We start from the raw sequence: 8,979 nt of genomic DNA, 5'->3' as shown, positions 1-8,979 counted from the left end.
TGACGGAGGGCAGAGCAGGCAAATATGACTGTCCAAAATTTTACCCCTCAGGCAGCCAAATATTACCGCCCCCCCCCCCCCCCCCCCCCCCTCCCCCCTCCATCTGGGTCTCTCTCTCTCACTCACTCTCCCGCTCCCTAGCAATAGCACCGGCGTCCTCACCAGCATCACCACCGACGTCGGACCTCCGGCGTCCCCCCAGCAGCGGCGTCTCTCTGTTCTCGCCCTTCTTCAGGTAAATGTTACTTTAGTTTTTTGTTTGGAAATGCTCCGACGTCTCCCTGTTCTCTTTTAACGATTTGCTTTCGTGCATTTTTGATTTTTTAACGTTGTTTCACTCGTTTTCGTGCATCTCCGAAGTCCTATTCAATATTTAAGTTTACAGTTAAGAACATTGATTCAATTGGCTTACCAGTAGAATATTACTGAATATTTAGTTTTCATATTCATTGGAGCAATTTCTCGGAGATGGAAGCCACTGTCTTATATGTATAACTCAAACTACTACTTATACTTTTGTCCACTAAACTCGAACCATTATTTTCTGTTTGAAATTTTTTTTGGTTATTATGATTTTTTACTCTTTCTTGAAATATGATATATGTACCCTTAAAATTTTCAGATGTATAATGAAGTAATGGGTAACAAGATGCTGACTTGAATGTATGTAGCAGAGTACTTAATTAAACTTTTAAAGATTATAAGAAATAAGAAAGAATGTGGAACTTGCCCAAAACCTAAACTATATCCTCTTAATTTCTATTTATCATTCGATTACCATTGTATGGGCTTATATTATCTACCCTCTCTCTCTTTCTGCTTCCGAACATCGCCTTAGTATGTTTCATCTGAATATCAAATTCATAACTTATTCTCTTTACAAACATTTGTTAACTGTTATCAATCTTCTTTCACTAGCACTGACAACATTGTATGATTGTTTGTGATTATGGAAGTGCTATTCTTTTAAGTATCAAGTGCTAAAAAGTCACAAATGTAGTTTATCTCACTATTTTATTTTCTTTCATTTGTTTAAAACATACAGCCTAGTTTGTCATAGTTAAAGACTTGGATTTTAGTGATGGATGCAAATATCACTAGTTCTTGTGAGGGAATGAGTATTCAAGACTTGAATTTTAGTGATGATGAGAAATCTCCTATAGTTGATGAAGGATATGGGGTTTCAAATGATCAGTTTGAAGAGGATATAAATTGCGAGGTAGATCCAAAAATTGGAATGACATTTGACACAACAAAAGAAGCATATGATTTCTATAATACATATGCAAGGCGAGTTGGCTTCAGTGTTAGGATATTAAGAATAAACAAGAATAGATCTGACAAAAATAAAATCCAACGGCAAGCACTAGTTTGTTCATGTGAGGGCACTTCCAAAAAAATCAAGACACTTGAAAAAAAAAGAGATATTCGGCGATTTGACTGTAAGGCAAAATTTGTGATTAAACTGGTTCCCGACAATAAGTATAGACTAATTGAGTTCAAATCGGAGCATACTCATGATCTTGTCCCACTTCAGCATTCCCATTATTTGAGGTCTCAAAGGAAAATCGATTTTTCACAAGCTGAACTTATGAAGAAAATGCGTTCCTCTGGAATAAAACAAGGACAAATTTTCTCCTACATGTGTGAAGAAGCTAGTGGAGCCCAAAACCTTAATTTCACAAAAGCTGATTGTAACAATTTATTGCAAAGAACACGGGCTAAATTTTTCAAGATGAGTGATGCCGAATGTCTCCTTGAATACTTCAAACAAAAGAAAGGGGAAAACAAACATTTTTTTTACTCTTTTCGAACCCATGAAGATGGTGAGATATGCGGTGTATTTTTTTGTGATGCAAAATCTAGACGAGATTATGGGATATTTGGTGATGCGATATGTTTTGATACAACATTTCGAACAAACAATTATGATATGTTATGTGCACCAATTGTTGGCATCAACCATCATGGGCAAACATCACTTTTTGGGTGTGGTTTACTAGATGGTGAAACAATTGATGCGGTAATGTGGTTGTTTACTACTTTCTTTGAGGCTATGGGAGGAAAAAAATCGAAAAGCATATTTACAGATCAATCTGCAGCTATATCAAGTGTTGTTGATACGGTATTACCTGAAGCCCACCATGGATTGTGCTTGTGGCATTTATGTCAAAATGCTGCAAAGAATTTGAGTAATAATGGATATAAAACATTTGCACCACAATTCAAAGCTTGTATTTACAATCTAGAAACAGTTGAAGAATTTGAACAAAGTTGGGACAAATTGCTTGAAGATAATGGGCTAAGAGGTAATGAGTGGTTGCAAAGAACATATAAGTTGAGAAAGAAATGGGCTCAAGTGTATAGTCATGCTCACTTTTGTGCTGGTATGACTACTTCATAGAGAAGTGAAAGTATCAATAAGTTTTTGAAGGATTATTTTAATCATGGTAGAATCGTTCTTCGGGAGTTTGTAAGTCTATACTCTAGGGCCATGGATAATCGCCGTGAAAAAGAAAGGGAGGCTAAACATTTAACACAACAAACAACACCTAATTTTATTTGTAATTGGTCTGTAGAGCGTGAAGTAGCAAAAAAATATACAAAAAAAATATTTTACTGGTTTCAAGAATGTATTAAGCAAACCATTGATTTGTCATTGGAATTGGAGAATGATGATAGAACTATTCGTACCTATAAAGCTAAAGAGATTGAAGGTCGAAAAAGGATTTGCACACTTACATACAACCACTTGGAACAAAAAGTGTCATGCACATGTAAAAAATTTGAGTTCGATGGAATCCTTTATTCGCATGCATTGAAGTTGTTCCGCCACTTAGAGTTCAAAAGTTTACCTCCTAAATACTATTTGAAAAGATGGACACGGGCAGCTACATATGAAGTTATTTGTGATCCCATGAGAGAGATAATTCCAAATGACAACGATCCAATGCTAACAGCTCATTATAGTGAGTTATCACATATTTCACAAAGAATTGTGTCCAAGGGTTCAAGGTGTATTGATGTTTTTTCATTAAGCAAATCACTATTGGTAGAAGTAGAAGCAAAGATTGACGCCTTTATAGCCTCCGATGAAGATGTGAACAAGAGTATTCGAATCGACACACATCATAAATCGGTATCAAACATGCAGCAGGAGGCACAATTGAGAGAGCCAACAAAAAGACGCTTGAAAGGCCAATCTAGCAAAAGAATTAAAGGTCCATTGGAAAGCAAATCATGAAAGAATAATTCACCAAAAGTAATGGGTCAGTTGCTAACCAAACCTACTTGTATACTTGCATTAATATATTCATTTACACTCATTTATGTATGTGATAAAGAAAAATAACACGATGTCTTTTGAAGATGGCATGACAGGTAATAGGGATGCAGGCCATGTCATGACTGGAGGAGCCTTAAACTCTAATCATGTTGTAGAGGCGGTAAACAACGATCTTATTTTTATAAAGAAAATGTTTGTTGTTAATTCTCCTTTTAATTATGCTATTTTTTGTGAATGATCAATATTTTTCTTTTATATTTATGTAGGGAGTGTTTGGAATGGCGCAACAAGGATATTGTAACAATAATAGTTGGCAATGGATGCATCTAAGAGACACACATCCACATGCGAGCTTACCACTTCAAGGCATGTTTCAACCGTGGAATGTTACAACGTCTCAACAAAGGGAATTCCTCTCAAATGATTTCTTAATGTCACAGGAGGTACATCAATTCTAGATGTATTAATAACCTATTTTAACTTGTAGGTCTTTATATTGAGAACACTTTTCTAATAGACTTGTTAACATAACCCATGATATATATACATATATAGGCTTCTTCATTACAAATGTTTGCATCTCCGACAATAACTACAAGCCAACAAGTTGTGAGTTCGTCAACATCAAACATTATGAAGTAATCGACATTGTAAAAAGCAGTGGTTCACTAAGTGTAAGTTACTAAGTGTAAGGTTAGTTTGTTTGAAAACTCAAAAATTCCTTGGAAAATCTTTCTTTAGCTTTGGTTTTGTTCAGATTTTGAAGTTGCTAGTGTGAACTAAACAACGCATCCTAAGCTTAATTGGGCGAGGCCACGGAAAAAGAAACCTTCTTCTGCCATGCAGCGTAAGTCCGTGCCTATCCGCAACTTGTTTGTTGCAAATTTTTCATACGAAATCACGGATGAGGATCTTAAGGAGTTTTTCAATTCTGATAATGCCAATGTTGTTTTTGCGGAAATTATATTTCATGAAAATCCAAGGTCTGTTGGGTATGGATTTGTATTCTCCAATTCCAAGGAGGCTGAAGCTACTCTCACTGCTTTTGAAGGAAAGGTATGTTTTGGAGAAGTTACTCGTGCTTGCCTAATTTGTTCTATAAGATGTCATTTCCCTATATTGTGCTCCTTATCTTCTTTTATTTATTTATTTGTCGGTTCAAAGCATATTAGACTTTGTCTGTTGTGCAAAACTTTATTCTTGAGCACCTGTTTTATAACAGTTATGTATAGGAAGACCAATTTGAGTGGCTCCTAGCAGAAGATTTTTGAGACAAGCAACGAAAATGAGTACTCAATTGGCGAATGCGTCAAATAAACCAAACCCTGATGCTGAACAAGCAGAAGCCCTTGAAGCTTGATGGTGAATTTTCTTGGACAGTTTAGGTTTTTCAGTTTTTTCTTTTGAGGTTGTAAAAGATACTAAGATATGTGTAACCAGTTATTTGTTTAATTAATGTATGCCCCCACTCACCCAAAAATGGGGGTGGGAGGACTCCTTTTACTCTACTGTAGTTTCTTTTTTCGGTGGACTATCCATGTATATAGTAAGCATAAGATTGATGATCATTTCTACCTTTGGTTTAGAAACAAAATATGCTGCATTCACTGTGTTTTTTCATCTATAATGTGACTTTGGTGTTCTATTTCCTCTATTGGAACAGAACAGGGGAATTACAAACTCCAAAAGGAGAAAACAAGAATCTGATACAGTTGGTTATCTGTCTTCCCAATACTTGGGTAAGAATATTTGTAGTGGAACTGATGTTGATCCTTCAAAGCCAATAGCCCCAAAAAGGAAGTTAACATTGAGCGTGTTAATTGAAATCTCATATAATATTTTGTGTACATTGAGTTAACTTTCTTTTTTGCTTTATTATTAGTAATTTGACATATGGTGTAATTTTTTTTTTTATCAAAGGTAAATGTGTATGGATCAAAAAGTGTACAAGATATCACTGGGCATACCTAGGAGTATTGATACAATGACAAGACCCAACGCAAAAGCCAATGGCCAGCAAGACGCAGTGAATAAAAACATACAATACAGGGCCATGTTTACCTTGTATCCTCAGGTTTTAGTTCAGTTTGAGGCAATTGCTTTGTTTCCCGGGTATGCCCGGTGTACATTGTACATTTTGATCTATATATTTACCTGTTGATCAAAAAAAAATAAAAAATACAATACATATGGCATAGCAGGCTTAAATGCATTGTGTTGGGCAGCACCATTTATCAGATTTGGATTGCTCGTAACCATCTTAATTTTGAAGGGCTTCCTGCCCATTCTGATTGGTCGACAAATAAAACATGTTGGTCGACCAAGTCATAAAGAGAACATGTCACTTAGTCAACAAAGACCATAATAGGGAAAGCAATTAGTCGACCAAGGGAACCCATCTGTCGACAGACTCAAAGAGTTAGTCGACCAAGGGTTAAGGTTAGTCGACCAAGATTTAAGGTTAGTCGACCAAGACCGCAACATATATACTGTTAGTCGACCAATGCTTATAATCAGTCGACCAAGACAAAAACAAACACACTGTTAGTCGACCAAGGCTTGATGTTGGTCGACCAAGTCAACCTCTTCAGAAAATAATCATAATGCTTAGAAAACCACACTTGTTAAGAAACACTTGAGATCTTTTCAACTTGTTGGTTGACCAAGTCAACTTCATTTCGTTTTTCACAACTTCATGAAATTGATTATAGATGTATATAGCTTAAATGTGTTTCCCCCTTTTACATTTTTGTCATGATCAACAAGAACAAAAAATGTGTCATGACAAAACACAAAAAAAAAAATCAATTTACATTTTTCACATAATTAAATGTGTCTCCCCCTTTTTGTCATGATCAACAAGAACTATGAATGAAAAGACTCCCCCTTACGATAAGGCTGGATAAAGGTAACAAGAGATGCTTCATTGCATGAAATAGAAAACAGGCACTATGCATGATGTAAAGTCAGAAGACATGCATACAAAATAAAATATTTCTAAGATTACACATTAAGCTGAAGTACCAAAGAGAAATACTCGAGAGCTAAATGTCTGACAAAAGCAATATCTAAGGATCAGGGGAAATGGAAGAAGGAGAGGATGAATCTGATGGATGAGGAGAAGCAGACGGTAGAGATGCGGATGAAGTAGGATGAGGAAACTGCCTGTGCATCATTTGCACTAAACTGCCCAACTGGGATGACATCTCCTACTGCTGCTGATGCAAGCTTTGCAAATTAGCTCTGACTTCGTCCCTGAATTCTGAGAAGTTATGGTCCACTCTCACAATATCCAATTTGAGATCTGCTAGCCCCTGAATGACTGTCTCATCTTGAGAATCCACTGATGGTCCTTCAGATGTTTTTCTCTTCTTTTTCTCATTATTCTTTGCCTTCTCATATCTTACCCAGTCCTCTTTCACCCTGTGATATCCAATTCTAATAGCTGTGTTTCCGGTGATGTGTTGAAATGGAGATAAGTAGGTTTTTCTCTCATTGTCCAGATTGCCTACATCTTTATCCAACAATTCACTAATAGCCATACCATAGGGCAAAGTTCTATTTTTTCTCGAAAATGATTCTATCATCAAATGGATCATTAACAGACACAAATTTGGCCTTTTCTTTGCCTTAATGCATTGTAACAGCCATAAATCCATTCTAGTGACAAATGAAAAATTGCCATTTCTAGGATATATCATCTGGCAACAAATAAGATGTAAGAGCCTAGTGTTCAAATCCATCAGGTTTGTGTCAGTGATTCTAGTAGTGAGAGTGTCATCTCCAGTGACTTCTTGACTAGCCTTGACATAATCCTGGGTCCAAGAAGCATAATCTTCACCATCCAAAGGAATTCCAAACTTGTTATGGATCACAAGAGTAGTAATTTCAAATTTCGTATCCCCTATATTTGTCTTGAATTTGTTATCTGATTGACGTTTATGATACGAATTGCTGGCATTTGAATAAAAAACCCTAACTAAATCCTCATATATACTTCTATGGATAATCAAGAAATTCCACCAACCAAATTCCTTAAGGGTTTCAATATATGGAAAACCAGTTGATTGCAAAAACCCTATATCCAAATATCGTCCTGCCATAATTTCCCTGGATTCAAAATTAATTGAATACCTTTCTTGTTGACTTACTGAGATGAAAGGATGGATTTGAGGCATAAATGGAGGCGGTGGATGGCTCGAGGATGCAGTTTCCTTGCCTTTCCGTTTGTCCTTGCCCGAATTCTTTGTTCTGGCCATGACAAATGAAATAGATGCACGTGTCGTCAGATTGTCGGAGACAATCGTACGAAGGAACACCGATGAGATGAAGGATGAAGGGGAAAGGAGAAGGAATCAAAGAAAATGAAATGGCCGAGAATGGAGAGAAATCACACAAGGGTGGGCAGAGTTCGATCAAGGGAGCCAGATAGAGGAAAAATCGGCCGAATTTAAAAGAAAAACTAGGGTTTCAAATGCGAATGGTCGCCTAACCCTTAAATAGATCGACCCATTTGGTCGACCGATATCGAGTGCTTTGTCGACCAACAGCATTAAAAATGCACACATGGTCGACCGATGCTATGATTTTGTCGACCAACAGAATACAAAATTTAGACTTGGTCGACCGATGCTAGACTCTTTGTCGACCAACAGAATACAAAATATAGACTTGGTCGACCGATGCTAGGATTTTGTCGACCAACAGAATAAAAAATATAGACTTGGTTGACCGATGCTAGGCTCTTTGTTGACCAACAGAATACAAAATATAGACTTGGTCGACCGATGCTAGGATTCTGTCGACCAACAGAATAAAAAATATAGACTTGGTCGACCGATGCTAGGCTCTTTGTCGACCAACAGAATACAAAATATAGACTTGGTCGACCAATGCTGTCTTTGTCGACCAACAGAATACAAAATATAGACTTGGTCGACCAATGCTGTCTTTGTCGACCAACAGAATAAAAAACGCACGTTTGATCGACCGATGCTAGGCTATTTGTCGACCAACAGAAAAGAAAACATATGCTTGGTCGACCGATAGATGACATTTAGTCGACTAACTTATAAGTTTTGTTGACACATAGAGATGGTTTTATCATATAAAATCTTGGACAATGAACACTTTGTCGACAAATTATCTTATTTTGACGACAAATTATGATAATTGGCCGTGGAACAATTTAAATACATATAACATTTAAAAAAATGATTTTTGGAAGAGTATACAAACTTAGAGACCATCAGTCATGACATAATTAATCATAATTAACTTCTAAAGAATTCAAAATTTTATTTATGAAGGGGCTCCGATTTTTCGTTGGTCAATCCGATAGTGTTTTCACGCGTAATGACACATATGGCGTTATTATAAACTAAAACGGCTTATCTGCTGTTATGGTCATATCTTGCTTGTCTCCAATTATCTGTTGCCTTTAAAAATATTAATTTGGTTATAATAACATCTTTAATGGAGTTTGGATGCTTAGTTGTGATCATGATCTCGACAACACTCATTTCGGCCTTTTACGACATAAGCGGCGTTATGGTGAAACTAAAACAACTTATGTACCGTTATTGTCATATCTAGCCTTCTTCTCCATTCCATCACCTGAAAACATCTAAATTTTGCTTAATTGGAATAAATGTACTGATTTTTCCAGTGTAGAACCGATCCGATAGTGTTTT

General features: G+C 36.5%; 1 long non-coding RNA gene across 1 annotated transcript; it reads left to right on the top strand.

Annotated features, from left to right (window-relative positions):
- The first annotated feature begins 3,368 nt into the window (after nt 1–3,368).
- Nucleotides 3,369–4,806, top strand: LOC127810842 (uncharacterized). Its single transcript, XR_008025598.1, has 5 exons — nt 3,369–3,446; nt 3,553–3,729; nt 3,842–3,960; nt 4,044–4,342; nt 4,509–4,806. It is a non-coding gene; the product is annotated as an uncharacterized LOC127810842 (long non-coding RNA).
- The last annotated feature ends 4,173 nt before the right edge of the window (nt 4,807–8,979 follow it).

The sequence above is a fragment of the Diospyros lotus genome, chromosome 10, assembly GCF_014633365.1.
Source record: "Diospyros lotus cultivar Yz01 chromosome 10, ASM1463336v1, whole genome shotgun sequence".
Lineage (NCBI taxonomy): Eukaryota > Viridiplantae > Streptophyta > Magnoliopsida > Ericales > Ebenaceae > Diospyros > Diospyros lotus.
The sequence above is the reverse complement of the archived record's forward strand: the minus strand, read 5'-3'. Positions and strand labels throughout refer to the sequence as shown.